Source organism: Pelophylax lessonae, assembly GCF_965119305.1.
Source record: "Pelophylax lessonae genome assembly, chromosome: 11".
Classification (NCBI taxonomy): domain Eukaryota; kingdom Metazoa; phylum Chordata; class Amphibia; order Anura; family Ranidae; genus Pelophylax; species Pelophylax lessonae.
Window position 1 is genome coordinate 17,567,290 of NC_138778.1, and position 14,315 is coordinate 17,581,604.

Consider the following 14,315-nt stretch of genomic DNA (forward strand, 5'->3'; position numbering starts at 1 on the left):
TGTGCGTTCAGAGATGGTATTGTGCATACCTTGGATGTAACGAGTGGTTATTTGACTTACTGTTGCCTTTCTATCATCTGGAACCAGTCTGCCCATTCTCCCTTGACGTCTGACCTCAGCAAGACATTTTCCTGCACAAAACTGCTGTTCACTGGATATTTTCTTGGACCATTCGCTGTAAACCCGAGAGAAGGTTATGCGTGAAAATCCCAGTAGATCAGCAGTTTTTTAAACAACTCAGACCAGCCCATCTGGCACCAACAACCATGCCACATTCAATGTCACTTAAATCTCCTTTCTTCCCCATTCTGATGCTTGGTTTGAACTTCAGCAAGTCATTTTCACCACGTCTAGATGCCTAAATGCATTGAGCTGCTGCCTTGTAATTGGCTGATTAGCAATTGGTGTTGCCAAGCAATTGAACAGGTGTACCTAATAAAGTGAAAATAAAATAAAAGTGCAGCGCTAATGGGTGAGGAACTGCAACAGTTCTCAATACAAACAAATAGAATAACATATATGATCAGTAAGGCCCCGTTCACATACAAGCGACGCTACTTCGCACCGCGACCTCCGAGGTCGCGGTGCGAGCAGCGCGCCGCGACCTCGGAGCGGCCGCCACGGACTTCATAACATTGAAGTCTATGGCGATCGCCTCCTGGTCGCCCCAAAGAAGCTCCGGACCCTTTTTCTAAGTCGGAGCGACTTGTGTCGCTCCTATTAGAACGGGTCTGCAGCTTCCCTATGGGAGGCGACCTACAGCGACCTGTGAGGCGACCAGGTCGCCTCACAGGTCGCCTTAGTGTGAACGGGGACTAAATGTGAAAATCTGTAACTGAATACAATCAAAAAAGTCTAGAGTTCCCAATGGTAAGTGCAAGTGGAGTAATAAAAAACAGAGAGGTGAATCTTGATACTGATATCCCATCACCAACACCAAATAAAATTGCGCTCACCAGATGCTGTTGACCCTGAATACCATATAGCATGAGGGTCAAAAAGGCTGTTAGGATGGTATAGGATTCCTGAAACGATCTGCAACTACGGATGTCTCCCAGGTGTATATCCAGCAGGGTAGGTAGAAAGGCTCACTCACAGAAATCCAGACCCATGTGGAAATGAAACAAAGGAAACAGACATAGTGTAAAACCCAAATTAAAAGGTTTATTAAAAAAGGGGAATAACACTCACAAAATTTCAAATGGTAAAGGCAGAAACAAATGCAAGTCTGGCTAAACAGGCACGATCCTGATGCATTTCGTCCCACAGGACATTCTCAAAGGATTTGACCAGCCATGGTACCTAATAAAGTGGCCAGTGAGTGTATTTCTCCTCCTTTTTGTCTTTTTCATACATTGATTATTGTAGACTCCACACCAATAAAGGTTGGGTTGGCAGGTACTATTTTTCTCTTGTCAGCTAATAGTGTACCTATCCAGGGTAGTAAAGAAGAAGTTGGCAACGACAGGGGAGTGAGTTTAACATCTTTGGTCAGAATAATGGAATCACTCGTAAAAAGTTAGATCAGTGATCTTTTAAAAACCCACAACTTGTTGCATCCAAAGCAGTAAAGGCTTTACTGAAGGCAGATATAACCTGAATGAATTTTTTTGTTTTTGGTTTTTTAGACTATATTACAAATATTTTGGACCAGGGTGGTGCTGTGGACATGGCCAATCCTGATTACAAGTTACACAAAGCTTTTATTATGTCTCACTGTAATGGCCCATGAAAAAGATGTAAAAGCTAGGGCTTAACTCCTGGGTGGATCAGTGGATAAAGGATAGATATCAGAGTATGGTTGTTAATGGGGTTCATTTGGAACAGAGAAGAAGGTCAAAGTCTACCACAAGGTCTTTAATAAGATTTACCTCAGGGTCTTCAACATGGTCTACCACAAGGTCTACCATAAGATCTAAAACAAGGTCTAAAACCAGATCTACCACAAGGTCTACCATATGGCTACCATAGGGTCTACAACAAAGGCTATCACATGGTCTACTACAAGGTCTATGACAATATCTACAGCACGCTCTACAACAATGTCCACTCTCCTCCCATTCCTGCCTGGCATAGGTTGGTCCTTTTTTCTCCACTGGATACTATAGAGAAAGGATCCTCTTGCTTGCTGTGCTTCAGGTCTTTCATGTGCACCAACAACCATGTGGGGGTGGAGTTTCCACTCTCTTCCCATTCCTTCCTGGCATAGGTTGATCCCCTTAGACCCACTGGTTACTATAGGCATGGCATCTCTTGCTTTCTGGGCTTCAGATCCACAATGTGTCTACCATAAGCTCTACCATAAAATCTACAGTAAGGTCTACCACAAGGTTTACAATGAGGCCTACTGCAAAGTCTACCCCTAGCACAAGATCAACAACAAGATCTACCACAAGGTCTACTACAAGTTCTACAACAAGGTCTACAACAGGGTCTACAACAAGATCTACCACAAGGTCAACCAGAAGCTCTGCCATAGGGGATTCCACAAGATTCACAACAAGGTCTACAACTAGATCTACCACAAGGTCTACTACAAGTTCTACAACAAGGTCTACAACAGGGTCTACAACAAGATCTACCACAAGGTCCACCAGAAGCTCTGCCATAGGGGCTACCACAAGATTCACAACAAGGTCTACAACTAGATCTACCACAAGGTCAACTACAAGTTCTGCGATTAGGTCTACAATAGGGTCTACAACATGATCTACCAAAAGGTCCACTACAAGGTCTACCATAGGGTCTACAACAAGATGTACCACAAAATTTGCAATAGTGTCTACCACAAGGTCTACAACAAAATCTACCATAGGTTCTGTCTGCAAAAAAGTCTACAACCAAGTCTGCCACAAGATCTACCACAAGGTTTTCCATAAGGTCTACAACAAGGTCTACAACAAGGTCTACCACAAGGTCTACCACAAGGTTTACTACAAGGTGTACCACAAGGTCTATCATAAAAACTACGGTAAGGCTCTGTGCTGAGTCCTGTTCTAGTCTAACTGTTTGTAAGGCAGGAGTCCCCCCACATCCTCATTTGTGCTGTACACTACACACATGTAAGCATTAGCACAAACATTACATGCGTACAATGTACAGACAAGATTTTACCTAAAATCTTTCAGCCAGCAAGATCCTACACAAAATCATATGGCCGTGTCCATGAACCCTGAAGCCTTCTTTAGGAACCTGAACCTGTTTGGTGATCCAACAAGTAGTGGAAGCCTGTAACAGACCAGACTTCATGGAGTGGAGTCTCCCATTCTGCACATGAGGAGCTCTCTGGAATCTGTCCTCAGGGGATTACATAGACACCAGAATAATAAAGCCTCGTTCAGACAATACAGGTGTTAGCATCCTTTATTTGATGCTTTCCAAATATTTTACAAAGCCAACGTCTGTTCCGTGACACAGAAGGGAACAGTCTGGTACACATACCAACCTCAGAATGTGTTCATATCACCTTCCATGGTTTTGTTTATCTAACCTCCAATGTTCAACAGGTATTGGCAACTTACAAAGATTGCCAGACACCTCCATTCCATTCAATGACGGCGCGCTGCAAACGCACACCGATCCTCCTAAGGTGTCCGCCAAGTGCTTGCTGAGTGCTCAGACTAAATGTAATGTTGAAAAATAACAAAAAAACAAACAGAAAACTATTTTAAAAGGTTTTGTGAAAGCTTCAGACAACACTTTCCTGTGCCTCAAAAATGTGTTAAAACCATCTACTAATGCTTCCGGCCTTTCACGCTTCTCTACAAAGCTTTTCCCTCAACACCCGTGTGAGCCTAAAGCTGAACTCCAGACAGACAGCTTAAAAAAAAAGGATGAAATACAGATATGGGAGCTGGGCTACCTGCCAAAGTATTTGTATTTTGTCCATCCAGTCCTGAGATTTACACAGCACAGGCAGGGCTGGTGAGTAAATATAAATATATTTATAACTACAAGCTATAAATAGTTACCGTATAGACATGAAGGCTATAAAATCCCACTCCCTCCACACCCAAAAAATGGACCATACTTCCTTTTTTTTTTTTACGTTGGACCCATAAGTACACCACATGTACAGAATAACTCTGGAAACACGAATGGAATCCACCAGAGGGGCTCCGGGGGTTGTCTGTCTTTCGGTTGCAGAGATTATCATCAAACACCCGGTAGGAGGTAAAGACTCAGAGTCAAAGATCGATCCTTATAATCTATCGTTCTGCCAATCTAAGTAGAAGAAATTATCAAAGGTCTTTTTTTTCAATTTTACAGAACAGATTGATTTTCAATTAAGTGTCTAGAAATCTTTTTTTTTTTTTTTGGCAAAGGAAAAATAAGTTGTGTGAATTGAAATAAAATTATGCAGCCAATTATCCTGCGGAGTTCACAAAGTTCTTGTGGAGAGTGTGCAAAACTTGAAAGCAGAACTTCACTGTTGAAGCCAACACCTGCCGCCAGTTTTCTCCCTTCCCACAATGCCTCCTCCCAGTATTTTTTCTTTAAATAAAAAGTATCTACCATGTGGCGGTGGAGTTTCCACTTTATTCTCATTCCTGCCTGGCATAGGTTGGTCCCTTTAGCCCCACTGGTTACTATAGGCATGGGATCCTCTTGCCTGCTGGGCTTCAGGTCCTCCATGTTCACTAACAACCATGTGGGGGTGGAGTATCCACATTCTTCCCATTCCTGCCTGGCATAGATTGGTCCCTTTAGCCCCACTGGTTACTATAGGCATGGGATCCTCTTGCCAGTTGGGCTTCAGGTCCTCCATGTTCACTAACAACCATGTGGGGGTGGAGTATCCACATTCTTCTCATTCCTGCCTGGCATAGGTTGGTCCTTTTAGCCCCACTGGTTACTATAGGCATGGGATCCTCTTGCCAGCTGGGCTTCAGGTCCTCCATGTTCACTAACAACCATTTGGTGGTGGAGTATCCACTTTCTTCCCATTCCTTCCTGGCATAGGTTGGTCCCTTTAGCCCCACTGGTTACTATAGGCATGGGATCCTCTTGCCTGCTGGGCTTCAGGTCCTCCATGTTCACTAACAACCATGTGGTGGTGGAGTATCCACTTTCTTCCCATTCCTTCCTGGCATAGGTTGGTCCCTTTAGCCCCACTGGTTACTATAGGCATGGGATCCTCTTGCCTGCTGGGCTTCAGGTCCTCCCTGTTCACTAACAACCATGTGGTGGTGGTGTATCCACTCTCTTCCCGTTCCTGCATGGCATAGGTTGGTCCCTTTAGCCCCACTGGTTACTATAGGCATGGGATCCTCTTGCTTGTTGGGCTTTAGGTCCTCCATGTTCACTAACAACCATGTTGTGGTGGAGTATCCATTCTCTTCCCATTCCTTTCTGGTTTAGGCTGGACCCCTTGGACCCACTGGTTACTATGGGCATGGGATCCTCCCCTGGGCACCAAACCAAGAGCACCCCCCAAGAAGCCCCTGGCCTGGCCTAACTTTCTTCAGCAGTGGTCCATTTCATACCTGCTCAAGACCTTACAGCAATGGACCCCAATATCAGACTCAATCCGCACCATCCGATTCCTGAGGACGGTTCAATCTGGAGGTAAGGAGAAGGGTCCAAACAATGGAAGTCATTGAACGGTATCCCCTGGTAGGGTGTAAAGACTCGAGTCGATGATCTAACGATAATCTATTGTTCTGCCAATCTAAGTGAAGAAATTATCAAAGTTCTTTTTTTTTTTCAATTTTACAGAACAGATTGATTTTCAATTAAGTGTCTAGAAATCTTTTTTTTTTTTTTGGCAAAGGAAAAATACACAGCCAGTTATCCCACAGAGTTCACAAAGTTTGTGGGGAGAATGTTCAAAACTTGAAAGCAGAACTCCGGTCTTGAACCCAACACCTGCCGCCAGTTTCCTGCCTTCCCCTAAAGCATCCTCACAGTATTTTTTCTTTAATTAAAAACCATATATATATATAACCATTGTGTATTGCAATAGCCTAGCTGCATTCTGGGCTGCATGTCGTCCATGTGGACTGACGAGCATGTGGTGGAGTTTCCACTCTCTTCCTATTTTTGTCTTGCATTGGTTGATCCCTTTAGCCCCACTGGTTTCTATTGGAAAGGGATCCTATTGCTTACTGGGCTTTAGGTCCTCCATGTGTCTACAGAAAATCTACAGTAAGGTCTACTACAAGTTCAACAACAAGGCCTACCACAAGGTCTACCACTACCACAAGATCTACAACCATGTCTATAACAAGATCTACCACAAGGTCTACTACAAGTTCTACAACAAGGCCTGCAACAGGGTCTACAACAAGATCTTCCACAAGGTCAACCAGAAACTCTACCATAGGGTCTACCACAAGGTCTACCATAAGGGCTACCAAAAGATCTACAACAAGGTCCACAACAAGATCTACTTAAAAGTCTATGATAAGGTCTATAAAAGGGTCTACACCAAGATCTACCATACGGTTCACTACAAGTTGTACGGCAAGGTCTACAACAGGGTCTTGAACAAGATCTACCACAAGGTCCACCACAATTTCTACCATAGGGTCTACCGCAAGGTCTACAACAAGATCTACCACAAAATATTGCTGGGCTTCAGGTCCTCCATGTGCTCTGATGACCATGTGGTGGTGGAGTATCCACTCTCTTTCCAAACCTGCCTGGCATAGGTTGGTCCCCTTAGCCCTACTGTTTACTATAGACATGGGAACCTCTAACTTGCTGGGCTTCAGGTCATCCATATGCACTAACTGCTTTGGGCCTTACGGCAATGGACCCCAATACCAGTCTCACTCAGCACCATCCATTTACAGAGGACGGTCCAAACTGGAGGTTAGGAGAAGAAAGAATGCAGAAAATACATACTTCAAAGCTGTGATGGCAAATACATTTCAATAGCATATTGAGCAATAAGAAGCAGAGGGAGCCAAGTTAAGGAGCTTGAAACTTTTGGGTTTGCTAGAGTCCTGCATCCCATTCAAAAGGGACATGAGTGGTCCCTAAATGTCCAATACCCCTGTATCCCTGCTTCCCCCTATGGGGAAACTCTCAGAGCTAGGGCTTCAAAGGTTACATCCATGGCAAGGTGGTCAAACCCCCCCGGTGGACACCTACCAGACTTCATATACAGAGCCCTCTTTCCTAGATGACCCACACTGGCAGGGCAAGCCTAGCACTACATCACTATCCATGGTACAACCCAAACCATTCATTACTCTGGGGACCTCTAGTGGCTACATAGGCCAATGGTTCTCAACCCCTTTGAAACCAAGACACGATAAAATCTTCCAAAGCCTTCCATGCCCCAACAGTAAAAAATAAAGTTTATGCTCACACAATAAAAATATGAGAATGCAAAACATGTATTGGAATGCTGGACGACTCTGGATGGGATTGGGTGTCACTGTGGGGGTTGGTGGTTATGAAGGGGGTTGAAGGACTTTGAATTGGACTTGGTGGCCCTGTAAAGGGATGAGGTTTCTGGAGGAAGCTGGGGAGCACTGTGCGACACTGTTGGAATGTGGGGGCACAATGTAGGGCTGGAGTCTCTGCAGCAGGTTGAGTGGCACTGTGGGAAATTTGGGGCACTGTGTAGGCTAAGGGGCTCTCATGGGTCCTGGGGGCACTGTGGGTCACTGTAGGAGATATGGGGGTACTATGGAAGCTGGGAGGTACTCTTATTGTCTGATGTACATTTTTCAGTTGAGGTACTGTGGAAGGTTAAAGGATCTGCAACCGGCTGGAGGCCCGGAAGAAGGGACTCCGCAGCCTGTCAATGGGCCATGGCCCGATGGTTGAGAACCACTGACCTAGGCAACAACACTGCCTGTTCTCACTTTAGGGATTCCAGACAATAACTTAGGCAAAACCTAGTTGCCGATTTGGGAACTACATTGGGCACTTCTGTGATACATATCTTTTTTCTGCAGTGTTCTATACAGTCCAGTGGCATTACATCAGCTTCCTCTTCTTACTTTGATGGCGGGGGCGGGAAGGGTTGCCATTCTTCTTGGACTAAGTGGCCCTTACATAATGACTTAGTACTGAAGTACTGTGAGACCAGCGAGTGTGATGACATGCCACTTGAGGATGGGGGTAAATGATATTAAATTGGAATTCAATTTTAATCTCTACTCTATCAGCACTGTGAATAAAGGGGTCTGTTTTCTGCAAGAATTTATATGTGTGGGGAAGGGAAGGGAGGGGGGGGGGATATTTCTATGCCTCCACTCTCTTTCACTTACCCATAAAATAGCTGGAAGTATTTTTTCCTCCAATGTCTCAGTACTTTTCATTTCTGCGTGATAGAAAATTCAATTTTTCTAATGCATTTTCTCCATTCGTAAAAACAAGCTGCATTTATTTTTATACTGTTTTGCCCTCTAAAAATTCAAGCTTCTAAAGAAAAAATCAACAGTAAAAAGATGAGGAAATCAGGAAAAAGGACATGTAAGCTTTTACGGTCTTCTTTATAAATTGTCTCCTACAGTTAAAGAGAACCTGTTAGATTAAAGTTAAACTTTTTTTTGTAAATACCGCCTTTGCAGCTTAAAGTGATACTAAAAACACATTCCCATTCTTCCTTCTATTTCTGTATGTGGATGATGGTACTGTAATTATTTTAACCACTTTTCCACTGCTCACTAGAACTCTACTGCGGCAAAGTGGTTTGTTATCGTCTGGCGACGTAGACCTACGTCGCCAGACACTCCCCTTTTTCGGCGCCGCGCGCGCGCCGCCGAAGGCTCGCTCCTGCTGTATTCAGTCACAGCGGGAGTCGGGCTAGGGGAGGAGCAGCGGCGATCGCTGCTGCTCTTCCCGGATCGTCGGGGAATCGAGTCTGGAGATCCGCCCGCTTTGTTTACACATCTCCTAAGTGACAGGCAGGGTCAGATTGCAGGGTTAAGCATAGCTGAACATGCGATCTGTCCCTGTGTCACTCAGACAATAAAAAAAAAAATTTTTATAACATCCAAGTGAAAGATAGAACACCAACATCTCAAGGAAAAAAAATAAATAAATCAAAAACAGAATCACTTGGAAAAAGTATCACCCCCCTTGTATCAGTATTTTGTTGGGCCACCTTCTGCTTTAATTCGAGCCTTTAGTCTGTTGGGATTTGTCTCTACTAACTTTGTACATTTGGACTTCGCAATATTTGTCCTCTCTTCTTTGCAGAAATGCTCAAGTTCAGTTAAATTTGATGGTGACCATTTGTGGACTGCAGTCTTCAAGTCATTCCTCAGATTTTCAATGGGGTTTAGGTCTGGACTCTGACTAGGCCATGCAAGGACATTCACCTTTTTATCCTCTAACCGCTGTGTACTCATTGTTGCTGTGTGCTTTGTCATAATGGAAGGTAAACCTTCTTCCCATTGACTACTTTCTGCCAGCAGAGGGCAGCAGATTTTCCTCAAGAATTTGACAGTATTTTGCCCCATCCTGTTTTCCTTCTATCCTGACAAGTGCTCCAGTCCCTGCTGCAGAGAAACAACCCCATAACAGGATATTACCACCCCCATAACAGGATATTACCACCCCCCATAACAGGATATTACCCCCCCCCCCCCATAACAGGATATTACCCCATCCATGCTTTACTGTAGGTATGGTGTCATTTGGATGGAGAGCTGTATTGCATTTCTGCCAGACATATCGTTTGATGTTGAGGCCAAATAATTAAATTTTAGTCTCATCTGACCAGAATACCTTTTTCCATGTGGCCTCAGAATCTTCAAGATGCGTTTTGGCAAAGCTCAGTGGTGACTGCATGTGGCCTTTCTTGAGGAGTGGCTTTTTTATTGCAACCCCCCCCCCCCCCCACACACACACACAAGCCACATTTATGGAGAATTTGTAATATTGTTGTCACACGCACGCAGTGACCACTCTTTGTCAGAGTTGCTGTAGACCTCTTGGTTGCCTTTCTGACCATTTTCTTCTTCTCCATTCAGTTTGGAGTGACGTTCTGATCCAGGGAGGGTCTGTGTTGTACCAAATACCTTCCACTTCTAAATAATGGATTTTACTCTGCTTCTAGGAATTGATAAATCCTTGCTATCCATCTCCTGACATGTTCCTTTCCACAACTTTATCCTGGAGATCCCGGTGACAGTACCTTGCCATCCATAGTTGATTGTTTGCTTCAGTTGCACTAGCAGGAATTGAAATGCTCCAGGAAAGCTCTATTCATGCTGAGCTAATCAAAATGACCACAGCTGATGACAGTTGAATGTTAAATGGCTTTGTGTGCCATTGAGAAGGTGATTAGCTACACCTGATTGAGTTTTCAAGTCATTTTTAAGAAGGGGGGTGATCCTTTTTCCAACTCAGTGATTCTGTTTTTGATTTTTTCTTCTGACATGTTGGTGTTATATCTTTCACTTGGATGTTATATGTAAATACAGCTGAATAAAACAAAAACTGCATCTGTCTTCATGTCAGGCTGACAAAATTTGATTATTGTAAAGGGAGGGGGGGGGTAATTTGTTTCTATACCCACTGTAAGTACCTTTTTCCTAATCGATTTACAGATGCCAGCTCTCTCCCAGGCTGTCTGCAGGGAAACATAAGCAGGAGGAGCTTCTGGTCCTCTGCTGCTGGTCACATGTTAAAAATAAAAAAAAAACAGCCTTTGGAAAACAGAGCAAAAATAAATAATTAATATCAATAAACTGTTTTAAATTGTCATACAAATATATATTTGAAAGCAAACATTTATTTTTTGGTGGAAATTACATGATGTGGGTGGATTCTTGCCAAGCGCAGGCTGTATCATGCCCCTCCAGCCTGTGTCTCGGAATAAGAGGGAGGTGAGGCTTCCATTAATCTACATGTATTATCCCACCCCTATTGTATTTAGCTGGTTAGTGGGCATGGAAGAGGAGGGAGGGAGTGGGCCATCATTTATCGCTGTGTATACGCCTACATGTGTGACTCTATAGTCAGATGGGTTGCTCAGAGGTGATAGGGAGGAAATGCAAAGCATAGAGACTCACTTAAAACTGAGCATGTACAGAGCTGCCATCACAGCTGCAAAAATCCCTAACTGAATTGGGGACATGAACATAAGGTGGAGATAGAGAACTGCAGGATCAACCAGCAGAGGTGGGTGGTTGGGTTGTAAACCTAACTGAGTGTTTTTTCCATTCCCCAAATGCAAGTCTAAACGAGTCCTAAGTGTTGGGAACAACTCAGTGACTGAGTAGATGAGGGGGTGTTCTGCCAAAAACTCAAACTTGCCGAGATCTTCAACGGCGTTACTTCCGGTGAGTGTACAGCAGAAATAATTGGAAATTTCGACCACTTGGTGTTTTCACACAACACCGACATCCTATACACTCCGGTAGATGCTATAATTAGTGCAGATTGTTAGTCCTTCAGCTAGTAATCAAAAACATGGCCGCCTCCAAGGCGGTAACAACTAGCAGGCAGACTAACAATCTGCACTAATTATAGCATCTACCAGAGTGTGAAACATAGTTTACTATGCTTCAGTTAAAAAAGAACACATTAATTCTCTATGATCAGTACAGATCGCTCACTGTGTTCATTCATTCATTCATCCATCCTAAAGCATCCACCGCAGCAGCCAGCAGGAGAGGAGGGGAGAGGAGAGGAGGGAAGCTGGCAGCACTGCAGGGGAAAGACAGGGGATTCCAGAAAGCAGGGGAAATCAGAACCACACAGGGTGATTAGGGTGTGCCCAGGCACACCCAGGACACCCTGTGTGCACACCTATGGTTGTAGGTTAATCCATCTTAGCAACATTTCTGTGATTGGCCTGAATCAGACGGAGGGGGGGAAGTCATCTTATTATTATACAGGATTTATATAGCGCCAACAGTATACGCAGTGCTTACAATATAAAGGCAGACATTAAAGTTACAATACAATTTGGTGCAAGAGGAATCAGAGGGCCCTGCTCGTTAGAGTTATAATCTAAGAGGGAGGGTCAATTGATACAAAGGATAATAGCTGTGGGGGATGAGCTGATGGAGAAAGTGAAACAGTGTATCAGTTAGAAGCCGGATAGGCTTCTTTCAAGAGAAGGGTCTAAAGATGGATAGATTAGGGGACAGTCGGTCAAATATATATTTGTATGACAATTTAAAACAGTTTATTGATATTAATTATCAATTATCAATTTTGAACGTGTGACCAGCAGCAGAGGACCAGAAGCTCCTCCTGCTTATGTTTCCCTGCAGACAGCCTGGGAGAGAGCTGGCAGCTGTAAATCGATTAGGAAAAAGGAACTTACAGTGGGTATAGAAACGAATTACCCCCCCCCCCCCCTTTACAATAATCAAATTTTGTTGCTTTGCAGCCTGACATGAAGACAGATGCAGTTTTTGTTTTATTCAGCTGTATTTACAACATATAACATCCAAGTGAAAGATATATCACCAACATGTCAGAAGAAAAAATCAAAAACAGAGTTGGAAAAAGGATCACCCCCCTTCTTAACCGGTTGCCGACCGCCGCAAGTACATATACTCCGGCAGTCAGCCCCGGCCAGGCAAAGTGACGTACCGGTACGTCACTAGCCTGTCACTGGCTTGTGAGCCAATAGCGGGCAAGCGTGCGCCCGCTGAGGGGCGCGCCCGCCTCGACTTGTTCTCTAACAAGTCAGTGCGTGTGTCCGGCGGACCCGATGTCCGCCGGTCACTCGCGATCGTTCGCCGGAAAGGGAGAAAGGCAGGCGGCTAATGTAAACAAGCCGCCTGTCATTCTGCCCTGTGTAAAAATGGAGATCAGACAGTTCTACTATGTAGGACCGTTGATCTCTGTTTTTACACTAGTAGCCATGTCCCATCACAGTTAGAAGCACGCCCCTAGGACACACGTAACCCCTCCCTCTCCAATACAGTTAACCCCTTCCCTGGCAGTGTCATTTTTGCAGTAACAGTGCATATGTATAGCACTGATTACTGCAGTAATGTCACTGGTACCCCCAAAAGTGTCAAAAATGTCAGTCAAGGGTCCGATCTGTCCGCCGCAATGTCGCAGTCCCGCAAAAAAAAATCGCAGATTGCCGCCATTACGCGTTAAAAAAAAAACACCAAAAATGACAAAAATCTTTCCCTTTGTTAGTAAATGCGATAATTTTTGCGCAAACCAATCAAAATAAGCTTTTTGAGATTTTTTTTTTACCAAACATATGTAGCATAAAACAAATTGGCCGAAAATGTTAAAAAATTTTGATTTTTACATTTTTTTTGGGGAATTTCATATAAAAAAATGTGAAAATTATTGTTATTTTTGCAAAATTGACGCTCTTTTTTTGTTTATAGCGCATGATCAAAAAATCGCACAGGTGATCAAATACCACCAAAAGAAAGCTCTGTTTGTGGGAAAAAAAGGACGTCAAATTCGTTTAGGTACACACGCACGACCGCGCAATTGTCCGTTAAAATCCCGCAGTAAAAAATCGCAAAAAAAACCCTGGTCAGGAAAGGGGTAAAATCTTCTGGGGCTTAAGTGGTTAAAAATGACTTGAAAACTCAATCAGGTGTAGCTAATCACCTTCTCAATGGCACACAGAGCCACTTAACATTCAACTGTCATCAGCTGTGGTCATTTTGATTAGCTCAGCATGAATAGAGCTTTCCTGGAGCATTTCAATTCCTGGTAGTGCAACTGAAGCAAACAATCAACTATGGATGGCAAGGTACTGTCACCGGGATCTCCAGGATAAAGTTGTGGAAAGGAACATGTCAGAAGATGGATACCAAGGATTTATCAATTCCTAGAAGCAGAGTAAAATCCATTATTTTAGGATTTATTATTTTGAAATGGGACTCTGATAACACACAGTTTTTGATTTTAGTTTTTTGAGGAGGAGGGGGTGGTCAGCTGTATCAAAGGCAGCGGAGAGGTAAAAGAGTAATTTGTAAGTTTTGGTAGAGCAGTTTCTGTGGAGTGCTGTGGGCGAAATCCAAACTGAAGGGGATCAAGAATGTTATAATCAATGAGATGATCGCTCAGTTGGTTGTAGGCTAGATGTTCAAGGAGATTGGAAGCAAAAGGGAGTAAAGAGATAGGTCTTAGGTTGTTAAGATTAGTGGGGTCCAGTGAGGCCTTTTTTGGTATGGGAGTGACTGATGCATTAATGCATGTTTTGGAGAGTTGGGGAAGAGGCCAGTAGAGAGGAAAGGTTGAAGATATGAGTTAAAGAGTGTAGGATAGAGCTAGAGGGTGATCGTAGTAAATGAAAAGGAACAGGGTTAAGGGAGCAGGAAGTTAGGTGGGCGTTGGAAAAAAGTTTAGTGAGCCTGCAAACACGGAACCAGAATAAAGGACCTTGTGAAACCCTGAGTAACTCTCCTTCA